This window comes from Dipodomys spectabilis, unplaced genomic scaffold, assembly GCF_019054845.1.
Source record: "Dipodomys spectabilis isolate Male_0828 unplaced genomic scaffold, ASM1905484v1 ptg000274l, whole genome shotgun sequence".
NCBI classification, from domain to species: Eukaryota; Metazoa; Chordata; class Mammalia; order Rodentia; family Heteromyidae; genus Dipodomys; species Dipodomys spectabilis.
In genome coordinates, this window is record NW_024870951.1 from 3,399,362 (window position 1) to 3,413,780 (window position 14,419).

Below are 14,419 nucleotides of genomic sequence, written 5' to 3' on the forward strand. Positions count from 1 at the left end.
AAGAATATACTTTCAGGAGATTAAATATAGGTTATCATTTGTTTGACAATGACAACATTTTTATACTACAGAACCAAGTTTTACTGAAGTACCAGTGTTTTGAAGCACTAAGGATCTTCTCAATTAATGTTTTTCTGAATTATATTTGACCTCTATGTCAAGTATTCCTAGTATTGGTACACCAAATATGGATCTATTGTTCCAGGAACTATTTTTTGGCCTGCTGATGCTGGAATGAAATTATTCATTAATCATTAGGAGAGGGGTATTACAAATGATCTAGTGACATTCGTGGTCTTGTTCAATCATATGTGATGGTCATCTGAAAATTAAAAGTTTGAATTACTGTACTTTCACATTTTGTGATTTCATCTTGCATGTTAAGTTGCCTTGCATTTCCCAATTGCTTACTGATAATTCCTGCATTTCAAGGAATTGGGGCCCTGAAATATAGAAAATGAGAAATTGAGATAGGTCTTCAATTACTTTCTGTTGGCATGTTGCATGGACGTAGGTGAGAACTCTTGCCTTAGTTATATGATGATGCGGATAACTGGGACCTGGGATCCTAGGACCCGTGGATCCTGTAGAAGAATAATAGCTTTTAGACATCATATCAGAAAAATTTGAGTATAATCAGTAGGAATGCTTCAGAAACATGGAGAAAAACAGTTTGGGACCAGCGAGTTAAAACAATAAACAGAGCAGCAAAGTAAAATACCTTACAGATTAGAAGCAAACAACATTGTTTTTTTTACCATGTGAATTCAGAAGACCAAGAACATTTAGAAGTTATCACAAGTTTATACCGAAAACATTGCATTGATAATTTTTATATTCTAATATATATTCTAATCCTGATTATTTATATTCCAATCTATTTATTGGAATAAATATCAATTAATTTTTCAAATTATCAATTAATTCTAATAAGATTCACTGTGTGAAATATAAAATCAGCACATATAAATATAAAATATATAATAATATATAATATTAGAAAATGTTTGGCATTGTTCTGTTGTGGTAAGAGTATCAAAGGCAACAGTTTTTTTTTTCTTTCTGCTTATGTGGTGATGAGGAATCAAACCCAGGGCCTCAGGCATGCAAGGCAAGCACTCGACCACTGAGCCACAAGAGGCAACGGTTTTAAAGTATTATTCCATTACCTCTACCTCAGTGTTTGGTAGAATTAGAGCTAAAGCTTTACCATTCCGAGATATACAGCCTAGAGGCAAGAGGAAACACTGTGATTAAAACATTACCAATTTAAAGCCTAGTAAGGAGGAGAAACATATGGACTTCTTTTGGAGCTATGGAATATATTTGGTGATAGAAAATCAGTGGTGCAAGTTCCTGCATGCTTGGATGGTAGACAGGCCAAGGCATTAGGTAATCATACATATGAACAATTTTTTCACCTTCTTGGCTTTAGCTTCTTTTGAAATGTTAGGGTGTAATAAACAATTATATTTTGCAAAAATACCTTCTAGTCTGAACAGTACTGTCTGAACTGTTTGTCTCTTTATGATCCCTTGTAACAGATTAGTTTTGCTCCAATAAGAAAATCTATGTTGTCGGGGTTAGATTCTGGTTGGTCTGTTCTTACATGGAGCAAGGATAAAGGGTCAGGAAGACATTTGTGCCAGTAAGACCTCATTTGGGAGATTTTAAGCTGCAGAAGTTTAGAAGTAGCTTTTAAGCAAGGCTTACTTTGACTCCATTATCTCCACAAAGCTAAATCAGTTAATAAATAAGTACTTGAAAATCCATCATCTTTGGACCTAGATATAAAGGCTGCAAAGTATGATCCAATTTCAAATGAAAAAGACTTAAAATAGTCATTGAAAAAATTGCAAATGTGAGCAATTGAACAAACAATATAAGTTTTTTCCACCATACACAGAATTTTACAGAAATAAGATGAACTGCAATTTTGGGAACAATAAGGTTTCCTTCTTACAAATAGGCAACCAAAGATATATGCCTGTCTTAAGATTGCATCATTAACTACTTAAATTTCCAGGATACTACATGCTTCAGCAGCACGTCTACCCAAATTACAATACAGAGATTTACATGGCTCTTGTACAAGGATGATATGAAAATTTGTGAAGTATTGCATATTTTTCATTCTTCTGATGCAAGAAATTAAAAACAGTTATTAAAAAGTTGATTACAAATATACAAGTGTAAGAATACATGTAATTCATAGAAATAAAAGTTAGTTTGACATCATTCAATCTTCACTTTTTACAAATTCCTTTACATAGCATAACCTTTATAAAACTTTTGAAATAAGATAACATTGTCATTTTATCCTAAAGAAATAAAATTCTTTAAGGACGTAGGAATTAAAGGAATCTTAAACTGTTTCTATATGGAATGCAATCTGAAAGGACACATTTATTAATGAACCTATATATTATAAAACAATGTCGAATTCAAAGGATTATATCTAGGAGAGAATGAAATAGGTTATGGACATTACACAAACAGAATACTAAATATTTTTAAATATACTTTTTTCAGACATGCACCAGAAATATCTTTACTTTCTGTATTACTCATTTCAACAGATAAGTTAAAATTATTTATGATTTAAAAAACCACAAACTCTATAGAAATCATTATAGATGTATACAAACAACTCGAAGATATTTTGACATCAAAGTCAGGCAATTCACTTGGACGAATACCATGGAATCCATGAATTTTTAAAGTAAGATATTGCTGTTGCTTTGTATTGTGAAAATATTTTGTATGGACACATAGGATGGACTGGCAATTTTGAAATTTAAGAAACTTAACTGAATCATTAGGACTTAGGAAAACAATTTGTACAGCTTTCCAAAACTTCAAAGAGGTAGTAATACATACTTATCCTTTTGGCAATATCAAATGCAGCTTCTTCCAAGTTGTGCTTCAGACATGGTTTGAAATAATGGTTCACCGGAAGGAGATCCAGCATATCTTTGCTATATCTATTCCCAGCAGCAAGATGCAAGGGGGTCAAGAGGCCTTTAGTTTGGGCTTTGTATCTGTATCATGATGAAATAAAGAAGCCACTGTGGTATTATTCCATGTATAAGTACTGTGCAGGGGTGTCCAGCCATTCACAATTATTCCAGGAATATCTACCTTGAGCCACCAACTCATGGACAATGTCTAAGTGTCCACTGTAGGCTTCTCGATGAAGAGGGGTATACTCATCGTCATCCCTAGTATTCACATGAGTGGCCTTTTTGGAAAGTCGTCTCTGCACTGTAGTAAGGCGGTTATTTTCAACAGAACAAAGAAGAAATTTGCTTGAATCCTTCGCCATTTTTTTCTTAAAACTGATACCATTTCTCACTTTTTCATCTTGTTCTTCAACTTCATAGCAATTGTCTAACCAGAGACTTTGAGTGCCAGTGAGAATGAGCTGTCCATGTATTTTCCCAATAGTTCACATTGGATGAAATGGTCAGAAAAATCCGGTGAATTTTCTGCATTTGTTTTTTTCACTATTATTTATTTTCTCTTTTTTCATTTTTACTATTCTAAATTATTCTAACTGGAGAGTAGGGAATTTGTAGAGAGCAGAGGAAAGATTTTCCTCCGTATTCAAAGGTACAGAATGAAAATGAGGACTAGTGGTGTCTTCATGAGCAGCTTATTCTAGGAATGAGAAAATAGGAAATAATGCTTTCTATGTAAATGAATTGGGAAATGGCAGAGGAGAAAGTGAAATGATGCAACCAAAAATATAAAAGCAAAATAAATTAGGATAATTATGGAGAAATCTTATTATCTATGAGAAACATGAAAGGGAGAGAGGAAGAGAGAGACAGATGTGCAATGATCTAGCTAGCCACAAAATCCATCCCTCTGATCAAATTATAGTGCAAATAATTTCATTTTTAAAAGAGATGGAAATAGAATTTAAGATCAAATCTCTCCATTGTTTTTAATTATATTTTTATTATCTTAAATACTTGTACAAGGGAATTTCCATTAAACAAATCAGTTTTTTAAGTATAATGGATCTTTATATAGCTTTCCGACACCCTTCCAAACCTCACCCCACTTTCATTTTTTTCTAGTTTCATACTATCTGAATTAAATATTATACCTTCACTCTCTTCCTCCATAACTCTCTTTATTCCTTTCTTTTGACTTCCCCTCATATCTTCCAAGTGATAGTTTCCTGGTATTCATTTTGTTGGAGTAAAGTTCAATTTCATAAGAAATTAAACCTTTGAAATAATCCTCTGCAAATAGCATGCTTTGGTTAATATTTTTGTGTAAACTTGTATAAATTTCTATCTTCCAAATATGAGACAGAGCTTGGGTCCTTTGTGTGTCTGGCTCTGACTTAGTTCACTTAATATATTTTTAGATCTATCCATTTCGTTGCAAATAATGTAACAGTCTTCAAATGGATGGGTGCAATCCAATTGTGTATATGTGCCACACTTTCTCCAACCATCACTCCACCAAAGGACATCTGGGCTGTTTCCGTAACTTGGCTACGGTGAATAGTGCAGCAGTGAACATGGTTGTGAAAGTGATTTTCTGTAACCCTTTGGAAGAATTCATCACTACCTTTATAGGAGCAATCCTCTAGCTAGTTTTCCAGAATAAGAATATCCCTCCCTTCATCTTCATCACAATGTATTGCAAGTCCTCAGAAACACATTTCCCCTTACAGGTCTCAATAAGCTAAAACCACACTGTGCCCATATTCTTTCAATACATTTTTTACATAATTGGACATATAATTAAGTGAGAACCTTCTATATACTTTCCTAATGTGGGAATGAGGGACATGACAGAGTAAAAGTAAAAAATATGTAATTTAATTAGCTATTATCATATTTAAAATCATTTTCAGCTCTAATTCATAGCCTCACATAATATTATTTTAATCTTTATTTGATTACTTCATCTAACCCATAAATTATAACAGGTGAGTTTAAAACAAAGGCAAAAAGTGTGGTTTGATTTTGACACTCATGTGTGAAGTTGCACAACATGGGCAAATAGATGGATTGGAATTAATAGCTCTTATCCATTTTGTTAACGTAGAGACGGTTTTCCCAAACTGATTCTCGCAATTCGCATTCCATTCAACAACAAGAAACATGTGATAATTTCCTTTGATTTGCTCCTTATTAACTTTTGTTTCCATTTAATTTTATAATGGATGATTTCATAAATCTACTGTAGATACAAAAATATGTTAAAATATTTCTATCCGTATGCATTGATATATACATACACACATATATTACACAGGTTATAATGATAATGTATAACTTCAGTAACTGTACAATTTACTAAATTATTAAAACTATCGACGGCTCATGCCTGGCATCCTGGTTACTCGGGAGGCTGAGATCTGACGATCATGGTTTGAACCCATACTGGGCAAGAATGTCCAGGAGCCTCTTATCACCAAACAACCAACAGAAAATCAGAATTGGAACTGTGGCTCAAAGTAGTAGAGTGGTAGCCTTGAGAGAAAAATCTCAGCGACATCATCCGGGCTCTTAGTTCAAGAAGTATAATCTACCCAAATAAACATCTATTTAATTTAAACATGTGTAAGTAAAGTATTTCCATCACCCAAATGCACAACCATGCTCATTTGCAAGGTAACTCTGTTTTTTCTGAAGTACCATAAAACATTTTCACTTAAGTTAAAAGGATTGCACTATGGGTTCATTCTCTCATTCATTTTTCCACTCAAATACTCAAATCTTACAATTTTTCCAATTATTTAAAATCATAGATTTTTACTTTAATACCCAAATATTAGAGTTTGAATTGAATGTCTTATGCCCCCTAAATGGGTGTTCTTACCATTTTGTCATGTCCCCAACCCTAAATTATCCTTATTATTTTTCAGATACTTGTGTATGACCTTGGGTTCAGTCCATGTTATGTTATTCTTCCTGGAATTTAGAATAACAGGTGCATGGCATTGTGTACAGATCTTACTGTCCAGTCTGGGCTTTATCCTCTATCCTCACAACAGTAGACTCCCAGGTAGTATGGATTTTCATAAGCTCGTCATAGCTGATGTTTTTTTTTAAGTCTTTGCATTTCCTACAGGTTCATGAGTACTGAATTAATTTGTTTTCTTGGGTTATTTTTATTTTTTTATTGTGTTTCATTTCAATGTATGTGTTGAGTTGTTCCTCACTTTTCCTTTTGTTTCTTTCAATCAAGTTCTTACCTAAAGTGCTGAGAAACCAATTCTTCTTTTTCACGATAGTCAAGATGAACATGATTTATTCCCAAGCTATTTCAATAATATTTAAACACCATCATATCTATGGATGGTATATAAATGATAAATGCTGCGAAGGGTCTTTTTATTTTCACAGCAGTCTTTGTCATATACAGTCAGATCATGAAATATATGCAGATAATTAAACTACAGATGTAAGCAAAGAGAAGAAAAACCTATTATTAATTGTTTGTAAGAGGCTTTCCTTCCAGTGAAAGAAATGCGTTGCTTGATGCAGGATTTCACAAAATTATTTTGCTAGGAGGAAGCTAAACAATCATCTAATTCTATAGAATTGAGGGAGAAGAATCAAACTCCTGAATAGTTTATATTTGGGTCAAATAAAAGCATGCTTCCAAAAAGAGAGTTGACTTTAGAGAAACATGATGAGTTTATGTAAATAGGTGCTTAGCTGATTTTGTTAATTTGTAAACTAATACAGGGAAATAGAGTACAGAAAGGTAAAAAAAGAACTTCGCATTGCAATACTTATGTGTGTGTGTGTGTACACATGCACGTGTATACACGCACATGCATGTGCAAGTGCTCATTCATTCATCATCTCTAAGCTTCTGTGACCTAGGATAGTGGTTTACCACTTGAACCATCGTTCCACTCCTGTTTTTTTGGAGATAATCGCATGCATTTTCATGATTGGACTGGCTTTGAATAGTGGTCTTCATATCTCAGCCTCCAGAGAAGCTAGCTAAGCTTATTCATCCTCCAAGTAGCTAGTTAAAATTGGGCCAGTCCTCTATGCTTCACTGCTCTTTTATTCTTGTCCTGAGTTGTTCACATGCCTAAATCATATATATGTCTAGTTGCCTTAAGAAATACTCTTACTGCTTGGCACCAGGGGCTCCCATCTGAACTCTTAACTACTGAGGAGGCTTGAGAACAGAACCCAGGCCAAAAGTTTAGTAGACTTCCTTCTCAATCTATAGCTGGGTGCATTGGATCATTTCCACCATCCTGCACTATCTACAGGTTAAGATTGGAAGGACTGCAGAATCCAGGCCAGCCAAGGTAGGAAGCTAGACAAGTTGGTGTGCAACTCTTATGCCATTGATAATGGGAAGGCTAAAACGACAGATCAGGTGCATGTTCTTGTGGAAAGGGAACCCTTATCCTAAAATTAACCACTGATATGACACCAGTCCAACAAAAACAAGACCCCAAGTTGAACACAATTTCCCACAACCAAAATAATTATATACCTTAACATCCAGAAACTTAGTAAAATCTGCTCTTTGCTCTAATATCAGCTTCATCTAATTATCATATGATGTAACAAAATAGTTTCTTCATTAAATTTATTATATATTAAAAGACCTAGAAAAATCTTTCTCACGTATTAAGTGCAAACGAATGACAAATTGCCTCATTTCTTACATATTTGACTACCACTATAAATTCATCTTATGATTATTATTAATATTAATATATTCTGATTTATTACTTTATTTTGTAACAGTTTTTAAACATTTGGCTTCTCTGCTGAAGTTGAAGTATTTTAATAGTATCATCAAATAATATTACTTGGGTACTTAGAGCAGTATTTTAAAAAGTTTTTAACCAATGGTTTCTAGTAATTCTGTTTTTTTGGGGGGGGTCTGGTCCTGGGACCTAAACTCTGGGCCTGGATGCTGTTCCTCAATGCTAGTTCAAGGCTAGCACTCGACCATTTGAGCCACAGCACCACTTTTTCTGTTTATGTGATGCTAAGGAATCTAACCCAGGGCCTCAAGCATGTAAGGCAAGAGCTCTACCACTGAGCCACCTTCCTAGCTCTCTATGAATTCTTAATTTGTATATTATTTAGTTTATTGTTAATTTCAGTTTAATTTTATTGTAAAGGTAATGTACAGAGGGATACAGTTACATAAATAAGGTAATGAGTACATTTATTATGGAAGGAATATTGTTACCTCTTTCATTGATTTTTTTGCACACTCAAAAAAAACCCAAGAATTCTATGCTTCCATCAGAAAGAATGACATTGCCCCATTTGTTAGGAAATGGAAAGATTTGGCAAAAATTATATTAAGCGAAGTGAGCTAGGCCCAAATAAACATACGTCTCATGGTTTCCCTTATTTGCAATAACTACTATACGTCTGAGACAAGCAGAAAAAGTCAGATAAGTTGATGTTAGGTAAAATGAACCCTAAGAAATGTATTCAAATGTTTTTTTTTTCATGCATTTGTTTCTAACGCATTTATAAGATTATTTCTTTGTTGCTTTGTATGTCCCCCCCACCCCCACAGTATAACCCCTTCTTTCACTGTATTTGATGTCGGTATAATTTGTGTAGGGGAAGGGGAAAAACAAGTCATTTAAATAAGGATACAGGTGGACCATTGAAACAATGAGAAGTACAAGTTGTCATGTCGAAAATGAACTTTAAAACTTTGGTGTGGGGGAAAGATTGTGTGGGGAAAAGGGGGGAAGGCTGGGAAAGGATGGGAAGGGGAAACAAAGGAGGAGGCTACAATGCTTGTTAAGAAATGTACTCATTATCTTGCCATCTAATTGTAACCCAACTGCACAGTATTTTCACAATAAAAAATAAATAAAAATTTAAAAAAAACTACTGATGCTTTTCCTGTCGTCATTGATCAATAGGTACTTTGCTATCTTTGTTCATGCATTTTTTATTATAAAATTGATATACAGAAGGCTTACAGTTACTTAAGTCAACCAAAGAGTACACTTCATTTTATTTTCTAAATTTCAAATTTTGAGCTTAATTATTTTCTTTTGTTTCTTTAGGGTAATTCTTTTATTCAGAGTTGTAGGATTAGTTAATTTAGTTTTGCATAATTTTAACACATGTAAATTATTCAGACATATATTTTGCTTTCAAAATAGTTAACATGTGAATATTTAAAAATTATTTTTTTTAATTTTATATGGTTGGTGAATTTAAATAAATTTATTATCTCATAGTTCTAAACATATTTGTCCAGGTAACAAATACTTTATTTTCAAGAAGCACATACTTTATTAAAAAAGCCTTCATTACATGGTCACTTTTTGGCAATATTTGTACTTAAATTAAAAAAAAAAGTCTCTTTGAACTGGGCATAGTGATTTGTGGTTTCCATTTTCTAACTATGGTGGGAAGTGTAAATAGGGTTAGTAATTCGGGAGAGAATGGGAAACTATGAGACCTTATCATAAATTTCCAGAGTGAAATCATTAGAGATATAGCCATCCCTAGCAAGATATAGAGCACCTGGTTATCACATTCTAAATCTTGAATTAAAACACCAGTAACAACAATCTTTTGTCAAAATAAAAGGATACATGTTTCAAAATGTTTATTATTTAAAACTTGTTTGCAAAGTTCTCATGTCTTTTATTTCTTAATTTTCAATTTACTTAATCTATAAGAATCCAAGTATCTTGTGACTATTTTATTTCTACTAAACTTTTAAATACTATGAACAATATTATGATTTCATGTATTAAAATACTTTTACTGTTTGTGATAATTTCCTCTGTTTCATATGATAATAACAATATTCCAAATGTGTGTATATGGTGTGTGTGTGTGTTTATGTGGGTTTTTTGTGTGTGTGCTTTTTGTGTACTTTGTAATGCTTAGGAAATCACACAATTGCTTCCCATATGTTAGGCCAATGTTTCACCACTGAACTATACTGTTTAGTTATAATACAAATTGTGTTTTAAGTTATGACTTTTAAATTTTCATTCCTAGTAAGCTTTTTCAAAATTATATATGATAAAATGTGATCCAACTTCTTTTTTTTATTTAATTTTATTTTATTTGTGAACATACTGTACAGAGGGGTTAAAATTACATGGGCAGGATAATGCGTACATTTCTTACCAAGCATTGCAGCCTCCTCCTTTGTTTACCCTTCACCTCCCTTCCCAGCCTCCCCCCTCCCCCTAATCCCAATCCTTCTCCTTCCCCCCCTTCTCCCCCCTCCCCCCCGCACCGACGTTGTAAAGCTCGTTTTGGACATGACAACTTGTACTTCTCATTGTTGCAACAGGTCCACCTGTATCCTTAAACAACTGGTTTTTCCCCATCTCCTCCACAGTTATACTGACAATGGTTTCCCTTATTTGCAATATCTAGTATATGTATGAGTCAAGCGGAAAAGGTCAGATAATGTGATGTCAGGAAAATGAACCCTTAGATATGTATTTTAAGGTTTTTTTCTTTCATGCATGTGATCCAACTTCTATCCACGTTAGCAATTGTTATTGTTATTTTTTCTCTTATTTCTTTGGAAATTAATTATATTCCTATTACAGCTTTTTTACATTGTAACAGCTCTATACAATGCTTTATTTTCTATTTTATTTTTTCCATGTTATCTGACTTTCAGTCCAAACGATCAGGTGGATTAAAAAGAAACTTAATTCAGGACACTTTATTTTTCTCCTTCTCTTCTCTGAAGTCTTACTGTTTTTTGAAACAATACCAATGACATACAGCTCCTATTGGTCCACCATTCTTCCCACCCCCCCCCCCCGCCAGTTCTGCAGTACAGCTCAAGTCGTTATCATTCAGCTTTATTATGCTATAATGTTATCTAAACCTAACTCATTCCTAAATTAATTTTATTTGCTTTGAGCAATCACTAAAGACATTTTTCTAAATATAATATCGGGGGTTTGTGTTTTCACAAGGTGTGAAATATGAGTGACTATCCAACATCTAGATATCTCTGGAGAATATTGGTCCACATGCTCAACAATCACATGTGTAAATTCAAGGAATACAGGTCAGTCAGAGCAATGTTGTAAAATGGTGTTGCTGGAGCCTTCATACTAGCTTTGAATCGTATTACCTTGTTTAGTGAAGATAACATAGTTCTACTATAAGAACAGACACATAGAAGAAGGTAACAGATTTTTCAAAAATAAATTCTTAGTTTTATGGACCACAGACTTTTGAAAAGGATGCTATGACTTTATGAAATAAAGCAGAATCTTAAATGGTTGTATTGGCACAATTGCCTCTTTAGATTTAAAGAATGATCTTAGACTACTACCTCAATCCTTTGTTTGTTTGTTTGTATGTTGGTCATGTGGTTTGAACTCTGGGCTTGGGAACTGTCCATGTGCTCTTCAGCTCAAGGTGAGCACTCTAATGCTTGAGCAACAGCAAAACTTCCGGTTTTCTAGTGGTTTATTGGAGATAAGAGTCTCATGGACTTTCCTGCTTGGGCTGGCTTTAAACCACGATCCTCAGATCTCAGCCTCCTGAGTAGCTAGGATACAGGCATGAGCCACTGGCACCTGGCCTACCTCAAACCTTATAAAGAATGATTATCAACCTAAATGTGAGATGTAAAAACCTATAAAATATAAATATAAAAATTCATAACATTGGCTCAGTAAAGGTTTCTAAAAATTTGACATGGAAAACATTAGTAGCTAAAGAAAAGCAAGAACTGTATTATATCAAGTATTAACCTTTCATAATTCAAAGGACACTATAACAGAAATGAAAACATATCCAACAGATAGAGGGCACATATTTGTTAATGCTACAATGTTAATGCTACAATGATTCCGAAACAAGTATTTTAATATCTTCTAATTCTATATAATTTTTTTCCTGAATAGGATATTTCTTTAAATTATATATGTAAATTAATAGTCAATAGGAGGAGCATATTAAATAAGCTCCTCTTTAGTGTCTAAGAAATAATAAAAAGAAAAATCACTATTATGACCATAATATAAAAATAGGACACAGGGCTGGGAAGGTGGTTCAGTGGTAGAGCGCTTGCCTTGCATGCCTGAGGCCCTGGGTTCGATTCCTAAGCACCACATAAGCAAAAAGAAAAAAAGCCAGAAGTGGCGCTGTGGCTCAGGTGGTAGAGTGCTAGCCTTGAGCTGAAGAGTTGAGGGACAGCACCCAGGCCCAGAGTTCAGGCCCCACGACGGGACCAAAAAAAAAAAAATAGGACACAAAATATAGTAATTCATTTGTGGAGAAATTGATATATTTCTTATAGTGATCGATTTGTATAATACTGCAATCATTTTAGCAAACAAGTTTTCAAGCCTTCAAAAGGTGAAAGAGAATTGTATAGGATTCAGGCATTACACTTCTATGAATGTATTTAACAGAAGTAAAAAACTTTTTTGGGCAGAGAATATAGTTAATTGACAGTGAACTTGAATAGTATGTGTGAGACCCTGGAAATGATCCCCAAAAACAAATTTTGAAAAGACACACTATACAGGACGTATGCTGGGCAAATTCCTGTAACTGAATTTTATATCTATTTTAATGTCGGTTCTAAAATTTACAGCATTTCTATTTGAAGAATTGCAAGTTTGTGAAAATTAGGCTTTGAAAACCTATGAAGGTAAAATTCACTTCCAAAGCACTAAAATGTATACAATAAAAGGAGATAATATATTGTAAGTGTCAGGAAAAAAAAACTACTTTTAAACTTCTTCACACAAAATGCAGAATCGCTAAAAAGATGTTTTTGGAGTTGGCTAAAAACTCATTGTGAACTACTGCATTTAAAACACAGATATGATTTCTGTTTATTTTGAGAGTATTTTGTCCGTTTGAGTTTATACAGAAATAACTCAATCCAAAAGTATATGTGATAACTGGAGTACCTAGGAATTATACATCAATTCTAAGTATTTTTTTATTATTTTTTATTGTGAAAATCCTGTACAGAGGGGTTACAATTACATGGGCAAGATAATGAGTACATTTCTTATCAAACATTGTAGCCTCCTCCTTTGTTTCCCCTTCCTATCCCATTCCATCCTCCCCTGCCGCCCCACCCAATCCTCCCCGCTATTCCCCCCCACCAAAGTGGAAAGTTCATTTTTCGACTTAACGACTTGTATATCTCATTGTTGCAATGAGTCCACCTGTATCCCTATTTTTTTCCCATGGTTTCCCTTATTTTTAATATCTAGTATATGTCTGAGTCAAGCAGAAAAGGTCAGATAAGGTGATGTTAGGGAAATTAACCCTAAGATAGGTATTCAGATTTTTTTTCTTTCATGTGATTGTTTCTAACAAATTTATAAGATCATTTCTTTGTTGCTTTGTATGTCCCTCCCCCACAGTATAACCCCTGCTTTCACTGTATTTGATGTCGGTATAATTTGTGGAGGGGAAGGGGAAAAACTTCTAAGTAATTGAGAAACTTTTCTGGAAGAAACTTACAGCAAATGAGACAGAAGACACAAGTCTATGCATCTGCATTTTATGAAAGTCATATGTTATTTGCTCAATCCAATTGCTTCTCTCTACTTTGCTAGTAAAAACGTGTTCTCAAGGTAAAGCCAAAAGCAGTGAAAGAACAAAATACACAATAATATTGATTTATTTGTGAAAGTAACAAATGAAATAAAACAATTCCACTTAACGGACTCCAATATTAGTGTATGTGAAGATGTTCCTGACTGCTAATATCCATTAAATTTTTGGAATTTTAATTTCTACTAACATATGAAAACTAGAACAAGAAAACAAATATAGACTTAGAGTGAACCAGCCTAGAAATCATTTTCTTAATTGTTTTGAAATTACAAAAGAATTGATACTCCTTTGCTTTTGAAATCATTTAAAAATATTTATCATTTATTATAATTCAAATACCAAGGAAGAGTAATTTTATATAATCATTATAAATATCATTTTATTACTATTGTAAAATAGAATAAAAAACAGTCCCAATATATGACCTACCTATCATTATTCTTAAATTCTAATCATTACCTAAATACCTTAAACAATCTAAATAGTCATGTCTTTAACATAGACGTAAATATTCTATACTATTTTACTTAATATTTTCCAGGGGTATGTATTCATGTTTCTAAGAAATGTTCACAGCAGTTAAAACATGCTTTTGTGAAATTAATGTGATACATTTTGTTGTTGTGGGTGTTGTTTTTAGTTGTTAATTGGAGATAAGAATCTAACAAGTACTTTTCTGTCTGGGCTAGTTTCGAAAACAATTCTAAGACCTCAGCACCCAGAATAGCTCTTATTATAAGGGTGAATTATGGGCACTTGGTTTCAAGAAGTTTTTTTTTTATTTTAATTATATTTTAAGATGCTTGTTTCGCTATAATGTATATAATTCTACACATAAATTTAGATATATGTAT

General features: G+C 33.3%; 1 pseudogene; it reads left to right on the top strand.

Moving 5' to 3' along the window:
- The first annotated feature begins 2,034 nt into the window (after window positions 1–2,034).
- Window positions 2,035–2,131, top strand: LOC122126328 (annotated as a pseudogene).
- The last annotated feature ends 12,288 nt before the right edge of the window (window positions 2,132–14,419 follow it).